The sequence below is a fragment of the Athene cunicularia genome, assembly GCF_003259725.1.
Source record: "Athene cunicularia isolate RWA chromosome 2 unlocalized genomic scaffold, athCun1 chr2_part1, whole genome shotgun sequence".
Lineage (NCBI taxonomy): Eukaryota > Metazoa > Chordata > Aves > Strigiformes > Strigidae > Athene > Athene cunicularia.
Genome location: NW_020799095.1, coordinates 126,894,289 through 126,910,119, shown reverse-complemented (window position 1 = coordinate 126,910,119; position 15,831 = coordinate 126,894,289). Strand labels below are relative to the sequence as shown.

General features: G+C 39.8%; 1 protein-coding gene across 2 annotated transcripts in view; it reads right to left on the bottom strand.

The window, feature by feature from the left end:
• The window catches only part of NECAB1 (N-terminal EF-hand calcium binding protein 1), a 76,491-nt gene extending 69,474 nt beyond the window's left edge, over positions 1-7,017 (bottom strand). The window contains exon 1 of one of the 2 annotated variants that reach the window (XM_026843343.1): positions 6,821-7,017. The gene's annotated coding sequence lies outside the window, so the exon portion shown is untranslated. The remainder of the gene's footprint in view (positions 1-6,820) is intronic. The other variant, XM_026843340.1, reaches the window with a different exon arrangement.
• Between the last annotated feature and the right edge of the window lie 8,814 nt (positions 7,018-15,831).

Genomic DNA, 15,831 nt, shown 5'->3' with positions numbered 1-15,831 from the left:
CGAGCCGCAGGCCCCGCCTCGCCTGTCGCTGGAAAACCTCCCCAGGGACGGTGGGCAGCGGCGGCTCTTGTTCCTGCTCCCGCTGCCGGCCTCGGCGAAGCCTTGGTCCCGTTCTGCTCTGCAGCCGCCTTGTCGCGTCTTTGAAGTGTGCTCGCGGCCAGACGCGCTTTCTCTCCAGGAGGGAAACTTGGTTCCTGCAGTGTGCCAGGTCACGTTTCCATCACCACTTCGGCTGCTCGCCCCTTCAGCACGGTCCCCTGGGGCAGGCCCTGCCGGGGCACAAGGCGGGGTACGGGGCCTAACCGGCCTTTCCAGGCCTGACGCAGACACCACCATACCCTGCGCTCCGCGGCACCGCTGCGCCTCGGAAATACGCTCCTTCAATGTAACGCAGCCCTCAGAGCGGCCTGGCCAAAAATGGGGCGCTGCGGGGACCCGGGAGCAAGCGGGGAGGTGTGGGACGGGGCGGGGGCCGGCTCTGCGGGGTGAGGGCAGTGAGGAGGAGGAGGATGGGCCGAGGGGCAGAGCGGCTCTGTGGGAAACTACCCACCACCGTGTTACTGCAGACACTTGCCAAGAGGTTATTACATGGACATCGCATCGTCTTTGTTCTCCCACCACACACCACCAGCAGATGGCATTGCAATTTTACATTATGCATTACACTTTATATAACATATTGTTATCTATTATTATAGATGATCTTATGCTTCATAAGAAATGTGAGAGTGATTTTTTTTTTTTACTATAAAACACCTTCATGTAGGAAAAGCCTTGGCCCTGGCATGACTTGCTGTGCGTGGGTGTTCTTGCTTCTTCCACCTCCCCCTCAACATTTCGAAAGAAAATCTGAGAGGGGAGAAAGAACCGTCCAAAAGGAAGGACAAGGCATTTCACAGGATGAGAAATTTTTATCTCACTTCCTAAAGATGACTTGATAAAAGATGGAAAAATCATCTCAAGCTACTTTTGCTTTTTAATAATACCAGAAGCGGTTTATTTAATCTGATTTTTATAATAGAACCATGGGAATGTACCTCTTCGCAGAGAGAGAAAAGAAGAAAAAAGTCCAGTTTGTCTCAAGAGCTAGAGGGTGAGTGGAGATAAGGGAAAGCTTTTTTTTAGACTGTAGAGGAGCTTGGTTTTGTTAACTGTTGTAACAACAATTTACATATTTAACTTTCTGGAATGAGCTATCTTGGAATGAGAAGACTTTCATTGAAGAACCTGTATCTTTCCCCTTTGATTAGCCTTAACATTCACTGTGAATATTTTGAATTTGTCTAGAGAAATATACCTTAAAAACAGTAAGAAAAAAAAATTGTGTAATCCTGATATTTTTAAGGCAAAAATTTAAATATCAAAAGCAAAGATAATTAATAGGCCTTTTACTATATTAGGAAGAGTTATTTCCATTATTAAAAAACTTATTTGCAAATCACCTTTGCATGGCATAGAAATGTGCAAGTACTGTTTAAGTCATAATTTTTAGAGACTTCAGTTTTCAGGTTCAGACGAACAAACAACTCTGTCAGTGGAGTATACGCAGCACTTAATGGTGATACTTTTGTATACCACTTTTAAAATTCTCTGAAGTAAAATCTCAATTTTAACCACACAAGCAGGTGAAAACGGAATTTTACCAGCTTCCCTATTCATTCCATGATTTCTCTTGCTCTCTGAGCAAGAGGCTGTGAGGCGGAGGAGGGGGGATCTCAGCTGCATGGTTCCCTATGATGTAGGAGTACAGGTATGGTACTCGCTGCCATAATGGGAGAATGATGGCTTTGTGAAATACACAGGTGAGGTTAGTAGAGGTCAGCACTCAGTGATACATTCACTTCTGCAGCCACAGACTCCTGCTGGTCATAATCTATTACAAGAAATAAAAATTTTGTGTGCAGATGAAGATAAAACCTAGAAGGTGCCTGCTTTTTTCTTGCTGTATGTCAAATCATTAAACTTTTATTTAGAAACCAGCCTGTCCACATCTTCGCTCATGTGAAATGAAGTGGTCAGCCAGTATTTAATGATTTTGTCCTTTTATCTGGGAAAAACAAACAAATGAAAACTGGCAGCAAGAGCTACCTTCCACTTACTGTACAACAGTAGTGGGCTGTGCAACAAGAGCCGTTGGTGCTGATAGATAGTTCAGCTTCCTTTTTACTGAGGAAATGAAAGCTGTGTAACTGTCTAATCAAGTTTCTAAATCACTGCATGATGTTTAGCTATGTGTGTTGCCTCTAAATGACAGAAAACCACTATATCACGCTTATGGCAAAATAAAACCTTTCTGGCAGAAGAACAGCTTGCATGCTCAGGTACCCCACAGGTACTGTAGAGAGAAATACTATTTGCCATTGGCTAAGGAAGTGCATCTGCTTTATGGTCCTTTTTTCACCACAGGGATTGATTGGTATCTCCCGAAATTTATCATAATACGATGTTTCCCTTCAGCTCTCAAAACATGTTTTGTTGTGGTTTGACCACCTGGTCTGGTGCTCTGTACACCAACCCCAAACAAGCCTCTGGCTTGAGTACTCAAAAGCTGCCTCTGTAATAGCTCCCTCATGACTTTTCTTGATCAAAAGCTGTAAAACTAGAGAGATTTCAGAGTTAGTATGCATGTGGCCATGGCTTGTTATATGAGCAGTATCAGATGATGCTAGAGGCCACCTTTCCTTTCCATCACCTGTGTCTTGCACATGAACTAATCTGACCCAAGTAAGAAGCCAGTATCTTTACAGCTCTGTGTTCCCATGAATGGGACTGTCAAGATGGAAAAGTGAGTCTCCTTCCATATGGTATCTGTGACAGTGACAGCAAGGATGGATGTACTAAATCCCACTTAATACTTGAGTCCATTTGACAGACTCTTTCAAGCCAGTGGGAATTGCCAAGCCTGGGATATCCTGGCATCTAAGTCAGGCTTTAGACCAGCAGCTATGAACGTCAGTCTCTTTACCAACCCCCTTTCTGTCTGCAGGAGACACATAATAATCCTGGGATAGAAATGTATCATTTTTCTAGGTGCAGGACATCATCCTTCATATACAAGAGGAATTTGATTACACATGAATCCAGTAACAAGATAATGGATCAGAGAAGAGTATCTCAAATTCATTTCTATAGCTGGATTTGAGAAAATTTGAAATATTTTAAAGAAAAAATTAATTATTCCAATGATTCTGTGAAATGAAGAATTTTCTCTCTACCCTTCCCAGACTGCCGCTGCTCCTGAGCTATACATCTCCCATGAAGAAGTACCTGGTGTGACAATGCCAGCTCTTTGCTTTTCAATTTGAAAATCCCTTGCAGTTGTTGAAATGCTGCTGTTAGAAACAGCCACCTGGCTTATTCCAGTTCAGTGATTTCATCACTTACAGCCATGCTGACAGTTCAGAGTCTGCAGGCAACCCCTGCTCCCCAAGACGAGCAATGCTCACAGCCTGGTGGCGCACATCTCCTGGCACCTCCTTCTCACCTGAAGGAAAGACAAGGGCTCTTCAAGGTCTTTTTGACTGATGTTTGTGATCATACTGTTTTGCTTTCGGAGGATTTTTTGGGGGATGCAATTCTTGCAGATATGGAACCATCTTATTTCAAAAAATTTCTACCAACTTTATATTGCTAGAACATTCAGTGACAAGCAATCTGTTTGCTCCCCAGCTGTTCTCATGTTCAATCCTAGGCTAAGGAGAATAATGCAACAAAATGCAAAAAAAAAGGAGGGGGGAAATAAATTAATTTTAACAATAATTAATACAGTTAATAGGTCAATAATTAATTAATAGATGTCTACTTGAAATAAAAAATCAGTTCTGCTAAATGACAGAACTCAAATGTTTAATCCAGAGGGCAGCTTTGGAGAAATTTCTATCCAAATACAAATTTGTACTAGAAATTGAGATAATTTCTAGTAATGAATGTCAAATTTTTGGCGTGCTTCTGAATATTGTCCTTATTTGGAGAAATTCTACATAAAAGTTCTACTCACAGATGGGATTTGAGTCTGAGAATTGCAGTAAGCAATTTGGACAAATGCATCCCAGTAATGCTGTCATTATCCCAGAGCCAGGCCTGTGAATGCTGGTTCAGTGCCATGATATTAGCCCAACCCCAAGACAATGAGGTTAAATTCCTGGCCAGCCTGCAGATTTTCTATAGGGTCCTAGACAAATAATTTAGTAGCACTGGTGTGCCGAGGAGCCCCTGGATCCACGAATTACCTGGCAATTTGCCGAGGGTGGACCCTATCCCACCATCCTTGTCATTAAAGAAGATGTTACATAGTGCTGGTCTCAGTATCAGCCCCCGTGATGTACCACCAGTGACTGACCTCTAGCTGGCCTGGAGAGGTTGAGAATGCTGAGACTGTTCAGCCTGGAGGAGAAGGCTCAGGGGCGACCTCATCAGTGCATATAACTATAGACATAGGGTCAGGAAATCAAAATCCTGCATATGATTTCAAAATGCAGCCACTCACTGCAATACTAACAGGGAACTGCAGACAAGATTTTAGGGCGTATACTCTCTACAAAGGCCAAAATACACAAAAAATCATCAAAGGATGCAAAAAGACAACAGGGACATTTGTGTGTGTTTCACTGTGAGAGGCATTTTTAGCATTCAGGGACTGATTGTACATCACATTAAAATTAATGGGAATTGCAAGACTGAGTTTTCTACATCTGATACGTCTCTGTGAAATTTTAAAGACTCTTTATTACCCTCAGCTAAAAAATAAACAGACAATTTATGCTTTTTTGGTCTCTTTCTCTGCAAAGTTATATTAATATAAGAAAAGAATAATTGTATTCTTTGGTGTCAGTCTGTTGAGCTCTGGAGAGCCCTCTGAAGTAATGCTGCTGGTGTGAGTAGAGGATCTAACAGTATGAGATAAGAAGTTGACTCCTTTCATTTCAGTTAGCCTGACAGCTGTAGGAATCAATTATGTTTTCTTTTCTCCTTTCCTCCTTTCCCTTTCCCTTTTCCTTTCCCTTCCTCTTCCTCTTCCTCTTCCCCTTCCCCTTTCCCTTTCTCTATTTTACTTACTTTGCTTTTCCTACAGAGCTCTAAGTGTGCATTCCTTCCCTAGGAAAGATTTTAATCTGAAGTCTCAGCCCCTCACATCATTATGGGCTTCCTGGAACTGCATTCTGTGTTTGGAGGATTGAGCCCTGAAGTAGGTACAATACTGCAGAGGATAATGACAGAAGTATGGGAAGAATTAGAGGGGGAAGAACATTATGTATTCAAATCCCTCAGGTTGTTTTGAAAATCATATTCATGATTATTAGTGAATGTCAGTGACTTAAATTCTTACTTACTAGGACATTCCTTATAAATATTATACCAGATACAGCAAGAACAGTCACAGGTATTTCTCGGTTAAAGTAAGGAAGACTGTCAACCCAAAAGAAAAAACTTGTTAATTAAAGTTTCAGATCTCATTTAAAAACATGCAAGCTTTTGTGAATCTCCTCACTGTCCAGGTCAGAGAATAGTTTGCCTGGATAAAATGTAAGCAAATTTGGTAATGCCAGTTTTGCATTTGGATGCTAATCAGGAATTCTGATTTACTACAAGAGGACTTGATAATAAAATTATCTTCCTCCCCTTTGGATATAGATTAGATGATTAGATATAGATATTTCTGATGGACATACATTGGTATTTGGATGAGTTCATATTTAGATTTTTATTATTCTGCCATAATGAGACCTCTCCAAATCCCTGGCATTTGTGGCAATTATTATCAAATATGGCAGTACATAAATGGATGGAAAGTTAATATTTTTATTGCAGACACTCCTAGAAATCTTAATCATGGACTATCACCCTGTTATGCAAGATGCTGTACACCTGTAGGGCAAATGGCAAAAACTCAATGGCGAATGATACAAAACATATAATTTTTGTTAAAAAAATCCCACAACATAAACATAATGAAATTCTGTCTCCCTGCATAGTCCTCAATATATGTCTGCTTCTCTTTACCTCAAATCATCTCCTCATTAGTTAGGGGATAATGAAAGCAAATATCCTGGAGACAATAAACCTATACTGTCCAGTTCCTTGTGATATGCTGCCAGAGTAATGATTTGGTTAATTTTCCATAATATTTTCTGGGTCATTCAGAGCAGTGAATATGAATCCTACAAATCCATATTACTCACATTATTGTCTCATAGAGTGCATTCATTGCCTTGTGGATTGTATTATAAAAAGACTATTTTCAACAGGTCATTGGTATCTGACATCTAATTAGGGATTATTCTCAACTCTTTCACTATTCAAAAATTGAAAGTGGTTGCAAATGAAATTGTCTGTAGGACAGAGAGGGTTTGTGGGTATTAAAGCATTCTGCACCTTAAAAAAAATTGATCACTCAAAAGCTATTCCATAATCATTGTAATATTTGACTGAAAAGAATCTAAAGTCACACCATTCTATTACATCTCAGGCAAAACTGGTTTCCTTGTTCAAAACTAATTTCTGCTTTGAGATGTTATTTTTTTGTAAATATATAAGCAGTTGATTATTGAAAATCAAAGATTCCAGCATTGTCTGTTGTTTATAGGCTCAGAGAACGCTGCCCTTCAATTAGAAATAAGAGCTTTTTCACCAGAATATACTTTTTGCTCCCCCCACCATCTCTAATTGATATTAAATACTATGTTAATTTTATTTTAAATCTGTTCATTCCAGGCTGCCTTATCCAGTTCTGTATAGCTACTACAGCTGTGCCATCTTGTGGTCTGCACAAAGCTTGTAATGTTTTGTAGCTTGGAAATTAATCAGAAGCATAACAACTTACCAGCCACAGCCAAGGCGGCACGAATCAAATGGTACCCCCCTAAGAAATGGTCCAAGCACTCTGTTAAGCAGAGGACGCTTCACAGATGGATACATGCCCAAACCAAAGTTTCAGGTCCACTGGCTCCTGGTCTGGCGGGCAGGGACAGCAAGGGCTGTCATTGTGGTAATGTCCAGTGGTCTTTTGACCTTCAAGATGTGTGCATGTCCTACCTGGAGTCTCAATAATTCATAGCAAAAGTGTATGTAAGCTTTTCTGTAAGGTCTTGTGTTTTTTTCCAAACAGAGGATTTATAACCAACACTCTGCTATTGAAGTTCAGCTTCAGCTGTTGTTCTGAATATTGGCTGAAGTTACTTATTGTGGGCTTGTTGGTCTTGTTGCCGTTATTTTTGCTCCTTTGTTTTAGGAGCAGTAGCAGATGGGTCTACAGGGGCTAGACAGATTTGGTTCCAGTTTCACTTATAACTCCAGAGCAAAGAAACTGCTTGTTTTCACGTAGGAGCAGCCTTTTAATCCCAGCATTAATAACCTGTGCTTAAGAGCAGTCTCTCCCATTGAGAGAAGAGGTGGATTTACTTACTTCCATGCAGTTTGGTATCCCTTCAGCTTCCGTATGCCCAGCTGCAAATTAGAAATGACTTATGTCTTCTTATGGTTTCTTTTTCCTGCTGCTGGATGGCAGTGTTCAAGGTGGCCTTTGGATATGCTGATTAACTGCTGTCCTAAAATCATACACGCTTTTATTTGCCTCTACTGGGAGACAACCCTGCTCCCCAATAGTTATTTTTTTCCCCTGTTTTCCAGCCTAAACATATTAATGGCCAGTTTATTCTCATGTCTTGCTGTGTGAGCTAACAAGACATTTTCCTTCCTTGGGGTTTGGTCTTGATAGCTTTACAGAGAATAATTGCTTCTTCTTTCAGCCTTGATTTTGGTAGACTAAATTAAACTCTTTATTGTTTCTCTCATTATGAGAAGCTGTCAGTTCCCTCATCATGTCTGCCTTCTCTGCATGGGTTCACATTTGTTTCTCAAAGCAAGGGACAAAGGTTTTATGACATCTTCCAGAATGAGCTCACAAGAAGAATGTCATTATATGTCTCCCCCTCTTTGGTAGAAGTAGCTCAGAAAATAGTTTCTAGGTATCTTTACTTCTTTGAAAATAAATCCCTCGTCCATCATCTCCCCAAATGACGAACTCCCAGTCTGTAGCAGAAATCTCACTGTAGGTACAAAAAGCATGGTCTTACATATTTGATGGAACTCATCATGCTGCTGTGAATCCATGCCCTAAGGTCCTCTAGTTCCCTCTGAACGATATTGCAGTCTTCTGCTTTGTCACATCTGCAATTTCAATTAAAAATAACATTTTAAGGTTACAAATGAAAGCCATCTTTCAATGTTTGTTATTTGCTTCCACCCAACATAGGAACCTATTTTCTTTACCAGTTGAAAGATGACCTGGCAGTGCTATCAACTGGACTTGAGTCCAGAAGGTTTTGTGGTGTTTGTGTGGCCCTGCAGAACTCTTCTGAAAGTGTCCATGCTTGAGGAATGTGAGAGGCATCACCATCCCTGCACTTGCTGGGTGCTGAAGCCCTCCCTGGAGTAAACTCTTGCAGCCCAGGAGGAAGGGGATTATTTCCCCAGGAGGAAGGGAAGTGGATTGTGACATAGGTTCCCACCATCTGGGTGGTGCAGCTCGGGGTCCAGGGCAGCATTGCATTCATTTGCTGAGCAGCCCTGGAGCACCTGGTGAAAAAACACCTCACAGACCTATGGGGTTGGGGGAGGAGGAACAGCATAAGTACTATTACAGAAGATGACTAAACCCACCACAAACCCATGAGGATCTCTACTACTAATCCCTTCCAGCATAGTCATTTTCCTTTCAACAGAATCAGATTGTCATCAGCCCTGTTCCAAACCTCCTGCTTTTATAGTTCTTTTATGAGTTCCTTTATCATTCATCTAACAGATACAGTCCCAAGTGGCAGCACATTAAATGTTTTCCTGAACTTCAGACAGATGAGATCTGCACTTCCTATTCAGATCTCTTAGCACATCAAAGAAGCTTAGCCTGGCATGATCTACCGTTGGTAAACACATGCTGCCTTTGATCTCGTTTTCTATTAACCTCTGTGAGCTAAAATTATAACAGATGTACAGTGCTTCTAATTAGAAATCAGAGTTCCCACGAGTCTCATTTTTATTTCTACTTTAATGGTTTCCTTTTGTTCCTTCACATTTCCTTATACATAGTATCGATGCAAGCATAAATAAATATATATATATATATATACATATCATGTTCCTGAAAAGCAGGAGATTAACAGCTAGGCTTGTTGAACTCCATTAATCTACAGATCAGGTACATCACAGGCTACAGCCTTAGGAAATGCTGTGCTCACATCTGCCGCAGACTGCACCGGAGGTCAGGACAGAAATATCCCATGCAAAGAGTCTAGAACTAGGGCTCTCTGCGCTCCAGCTGGGCTGTCTGGACACAGCCACCGGCTGTCTTTCAGCCACAGAAGAAACGCTCTGCTTCCAATGGGCCCCGCTATCAAGTCTCTGAATAGCATGTCGCTCTCAGATTTTTATTTTCAATGGTCTACTCTTGTCTTAACTCTCAGAGGTTTTTCTTTTTTCATCTATTGCAATTCTGCTGTAAAAAGCATATAAAACCCTGTTTTCACCCTTTGAGGAAAACAACCCAGGCTTCAGGCACACTCTGGTCTCTCATCTGAACTCTAATCTACCATGAGAGAAGCACTGCTCCTTTAATTTAGATTTTATTTTTTACACTTCAGACTAATACTGTCTAGCCAAAATCTTTAGGGAATTTTCTCCAGTCTCTCCTAATTAAAGTGCTAGAACATCATATTTTCAGCAAACATGCCTTATTCTGCTTCTCAACCAGAATTGGTTGAATAGTAATATTTGAATAATCTTTCCAACTTCCCACATTAAAGTGTTTGCTCAGAACTAAACAAATAAATCATCAAACATGCTTGTGAATAATGCATTTGACAAAACTTGTAAAACATTAAAATGACATTGATGAATACTATGATCACTCTCCCTTAAAATGTAAAAGTAAAAAGGAAATTTATGTTCTTTTTAGAAAATAGAGTTTATAAATCTCTAATTTATATTTTGAAGTATAATCATGGTGCCTATATTAATTTCAACTCATTTTGATCTTATATATTTAAATAAAAATTAGATTTATGATCTGATGAAACAGCATGAAGGTGGTTTGAACAACATAACTTCGTTTTACCAGCTTTTTCATTCCCATTGAGTTTCTGAAACGGAATGCTTTAGAAACTCTGACTCTTACCTACCAAGTAATTAAAACAAGATATTTAAAGCTGTGCAAAGCTAGTCTTCTATTCCCCCCATCATGACATTCAGCAATTTTGTTTAGTCCTTAGAAAGCTGTGATGCATGGAAAGAGGTTTACCAGTCACATCTGGTTCCCATCTTATATTATTTTCTTTCCCCCCATTTTGCATTTAAATTTCTACCACTGAACAGATATAACAGGCTAAATGAGAGCAGTGGAAGTAAAATGCATACATGTACAAACTCCATCTGCACTGAGCATTGCCCACACTAATCCTTCCTCGTGGATAAGGATTTGGGAGTTAACAAGGGTTAGTAGTATTTGTCATGTATTTGATTAAACCATGAAAGCAGTTAACAGGATGATGACCTAAGATACCTCCTAATGGGCCATCAATTTCTACAAACCACAAATTAAAGTAGGGAAAGTGCTTACACAGAAAGCACTCTCCCCATTGGCCACAGGACGACAAGCATGTGCACTGTTCCAGGAAGCTGGCATGGTCTGTTGGATGCTCCTCTCTCCTTAGTAGCACTGTGTGTTTGACTGGATCATCTTTAATAACTCAAAGCTGTTGGCTCCTGATTCTGTTTCTCAAGGTAGAAAGTGACTGAATTATCAGAAAAGATTCTGAGGGAGCTTTAATTTTGGTGAATATAAGAAGAAAGTCTGTGACGTATGCAAGGCACAAAAAGTTACTAAAGTGCCAGATTTGATCCTTTCCCATCTGTCTTTACTTGATTTGTCAATGTGAATATTCTTAGACAATTCCAGTTTCTCGATTGAGAGAGGATTTAATGTCTGAAACTTTTGTATGGATGAGAAAGTTTATGGAGATGTATGGCAGCCGTAGTTTTGCCCTTCTATTTTTATTTTTTTTTTATTTTTTTTTTTTAACATTTGCAGGATCCCAACTGATGTCTCTTTTATCAACAACAGAATCCTCATAGCCCCCGGGCCTTGGTCCAAAGGAGTCTCTCCCCTCAGCTGCCTCTGCAGCCGTGTTATCCCCATAGCAGCTTCCCTCCCACAAACCTTCTTGCTTCACACTCTGAAAAGCATTGTATGGACCATCCTGGTCCTTACCATCCTGCCTACCTGCTCAACAGACACATGTGGAAAACAGGAGTCTGCCCAGGAGGTGGCATGCCCCACAGGAGCACCTACACTTAATTTGAGGATAGTTTATGTATGAGTTATATAAACTACCCTTTCATGTTTTGTAGCTCACACTAAAATGGTCTATGCTGTGCTCCTTGGTTCTTACATGTGGCAATAAAATGGCCATGTACGGCAGAAACCTTAATTCTCAGCGTAGCCTTAATTAACACCTAAGATTTACCATCCCTTCTTGCTTTATGTTGTCAACAATGAGGACTGTACAGGCAGTTAAACAGTAAACTTAACTACTTATCAGGTGGATCTCACTTGAAAAGGAAGCAAATTATATCTAAGACATTTTTAAGCCACTAAAGCAGCTCTTAGTAAATGAACATCACCACTGTCCATGGCAGCCTGGGAATAACTCCTCTGCTAATTCTGGACTACCTAAAGTAAGGGCAAAGATGTGTCTGCAGAAGATTAAGACCCTGGGCTTGCTGGATAGGCTGTGGCCAGATCTTATGTGTCTCACTGACTTGGTGAGGTGCCAGAGATGCAAAGGGAGTGTGCACCCTCTCCTCCTCCCAAGGGCAATGTGCATTATTTGCTACACAGGTGACGTGCACAGAATGTGTCTGTCTCCACTTTATAACCCCAGTGTATTTCATCCACTGCTTCTCCTAACCTCCTTCATTGTGAAAGCCACGCTGTCTGTAGTGGGTGTACTCTGTCTAATCATATCTTCCTGCCAAAGGTCAGATTTCCATATGTGTGCTCAGTAATAAATGTCCATAATCTCTAGCAAATAAGCCTTGATTCTTGTGTTGGTATTTGTTTTACACTTGTTTTTTCCCTGTCCTTCAAAACAGATGTTGGCTTCAAATCTACCAAAACTAGCCTGACAAATATTTCTCAGTGGTTACCTCTGACCGTTTCCCACCCACCAGTCTTCTGCTTCGACACATTTTGGCCCTGCTGCGTGCTGCCTTACATATAGCTGAACATTATTTCTTAGTTCTTTTCTCTGTCTTCGAGAAAATGGACACCCAGCTAAAGCAAAACTCCATCAATTTCACTTGTAAAAACAGACAGAGAAATTATACAACAGGTCTGCAATGCGATTCCTTCCTCTAATTCCCTATTACCCTAAAGAGAACCAATTAATTTTTTCACCATGCTCCAAGTACATCCGTTCTCTGGAAAGCTTTTTCCTGTCAATTGAGATATTGTCTGTGTATTTTGCAAAATCAAGCCGTATTCCTCCCTCCTAATTTTTTTAGTTAAGCTTCTTTTCCTAATCTACCCATTTCCTTCTGATCACCTCTTAAAAAACAGAAGGACGTCATTTAGCTAGCACTCATTTCAAACATACAAAACTAGATTTAAAGCTGGGGTGTACTGTAGATTTACAGCATTTACTGGTATAGTTTGGTATCAATATTTAATCATTAGACAATCTTCGAACTATTAAATATCATATACCTAGAGCTGTAATGTCTGTGTTGTAATACACTTTTGTACTGACAGATGGAGTAAGAGGCTCATACCTAGAAAAAGTAGTGGTGGTGGTACAAATGTCCGCAGCATTTGTAAATTGAGTTTCAGATGAACAGAGTATATAAAACAATGTACAAAATTAAAAAGATAAGAAATTTACTGTAGGAAAATTTCTCCTTTTGGAAATGAAGCTTCATTAAAAACTGAACCATCTGAAAAAACGCATTGCTTTTTGTGAAATTCTATGATAAAAAGAATTGAGAAACATTTTAACAATGTCAGTGTGATTAATTTTTATCCTTTGCAGAAGAAATTATCATGTTTGAAACTCAAAGCTCTTTACTAGTTATTTATCTTAGGGTAATGCATTTCAAATGTCCTGAAACAGCATCTTGCCCAGAAACTTGAGTTTTAAGAAACTGTAAAAAGTTGGTTCTGTTCCCATTCAGAATGAGCACAGCATTCAAAGAGTCAGAATTTTCCTACAAATTCTGATCACTGAGCAGCTGAAAATAATTGGAATGATGTTGTAGCAAAAGTAATTTGAGAGTCTCAGTGGAGACAATAATAAAGTTTAGAAATTAATTCTAAGGCTGGTGAATTAGTAGCCACATTCTTCCATCACTTCTGCCAATGTAAAATCTTGTGGAAAATGTAATATTAATGCTTTTAGTTCTAGGTCTTTCCAGAAAAGGTTAAGTGCTCTTGGTCTCTTATTCTCGTGCTAATTTAAATTTACTGATTAAGCAAGTGATGACCGAATCCAACTATGTTGTCTTAATTTTAATGCTGGAGACCTTCAGGACATTGCACAGAAATGTGCTTGTGTAAAATGGTAAATATCTACCAGTGGAATACACCACTGGGACATATGTTAGAGCTAGTTATTTAATTGTTAATCTTAAACCCACAAGTCACTTCTGTCCTTTGTACTGTCACCAGTTAAAACTTCTGCACCTGGAAATCTGCTGATTCTGGGAACTTTACTAACAGGCCATGAGTCAAATGCTGGCTAGTTCTGCTGCCTATACAGTTCTAACAAACGAGGTTAAAGCTTTGCTTTGTTTCCAAAATAAGCAAATTCAAGCAAACCTATAGAGAAGGGTATGGATTAGTCTCTGATGATACTTGCACAAATTTCAATTGGGTTAGCACATCTCCATTTACATTACAGACATAGCTTTGGACAATCACCTTTTAGTATCAAGTTGGTAACTGATTATTCATTATCATATATTATATAGCATTTACTAGTATTAGTGGCAACTGCATTCTGCCTTTTGTTGGAGACTTTCTCCTTTACTCAGTAAGTAACTCACATGAGAAAACAACAGTATAATGAGAGTACTGCTTAGTGAAAGAGTTTCCCAGCTGTACTGGTTTTAAGCAGGCTTATGGGTCTAAATGCAAGTTTTTGCTTTGGTTTTGTACTTCAGAAATAGCAACCAGAGGTGTCCTTGGTGCTTATGAAGTGGTTTCCACAAAAAACCTCTCTTTTCTCTTTCCTCCTCTTCCTTCCCTCTTCCTTTTCTAGATTCCACTGGCAAGTCATTTGTGAAATATCACATCTTTATTAATCTACTTAGTACTAATTAACATCTCCATCTTTAGTTTGAAGGATGAAAGTGGTTCTTGATCAGACAAGAAAGAGAATATGAGGAAGGATTGTTACATGCAGAAGATGGGATCTGAGGTTAGGCTGGGAGAACCTCTACACCCACATACAAAATGGGCTGCATACATTGGTTTGGAAAAGCCAGCTGCAGAATGAAAGGGATGGGATTCCCAATTCATCGACGAAATCCCTTGCAGTTAAGTCACTGCATTTCTGAAATACTGGAGTTTAAGAGGATGAGTTTGGCAGCTGCTGCAACTTAAAAGAATAAAAGAATTCTTTCTTCCTTGTACACATAATTTTGCCATCAAAGAAGGCAAGAGATTTTTATTCCTCTCTTTCCTTTGCTTTTGTGTGTATATTGCAGGAACTACAGTTTATAGACTCTCAAACTGTCTGTAAACACTGAAAAAATTGATTGTATGGTTTAGCAGGGGTTCTGAGAAAAAAAGCAGCAGTGAAAAGGTATTTCATGCAGATTTGTTGGCATAGCAGTAAACATGAACAGAACTATGCATGGAAACTTCTGTGAGCAGGGGAACAGCATCAAGTCATGCAGAAATGCATACTTAATCAGTGGCAAAATTACAGAAATACTAATTTTCTCCCCTGCTAAGTATATGGCAAGGGTTCAAGCATCCTCGCCATTTTGTACTCCTGTGAGTCCTGTTCTGCCCATCATTTCCAACTAAGCAGTTTCTGAAGTCTCTCGTGTTTGTGGACCAGAAATCCCGATCCCTTGTAGGCTTCAGGTGTACTTAGAAATGCTTACAAACCCACTGCTGGGTATTCTGAGCACTTCTCAAAACCTACTCTCCTGCCTTTTTCTCCCTTTCCAGTGTCCTTTATCACAAAGAATAAGGCTTAATAATTTCTTTTTGGCAGACAGTAGAGAGAATATTCCAGGTACTGAATAGCCTCAACCAATCAGATTATTTTAAACATAAATAGCAACAGAATCTAAATAAAACACAAGCATGTCTTTTATTGGATGGGCTGTATTTGCACTGCTCTTTCTCTCAGGCTCTCCAGCTCTGAGTATTCCTATTTTACTTTTATTCAGTCCCCATCACTAAAGCTGGTTGTATAAATCTAGATAGCCTACACAAAACCATAATTCTGCTAAATTATAGCTACTTAGAATGGTTAAACTTTCTAAATTAGAAAGTGTCTAGAGGTGGGCAAGAGACTAAGGGTTTGTATCAAGGTCTCATTCATGGTTGTCTCTTCTCACCATGACCAAAACCTTACTGGATAATGCAATTAGAGCTGCTAATTCCTGAGGTTTTTCACAAGATGTAATCTGGCCTAATTCAAGGAGTAATTAAGCTCCACCCACAGAGAGAAGTGCGAGTGTGTCTTCTATTGCAGCAGTGTATGCATCCAATGGCATGCTTGAAACTGGCATAGAGTTGGTCACACGCAGGGCACCGTATTCTGTGCA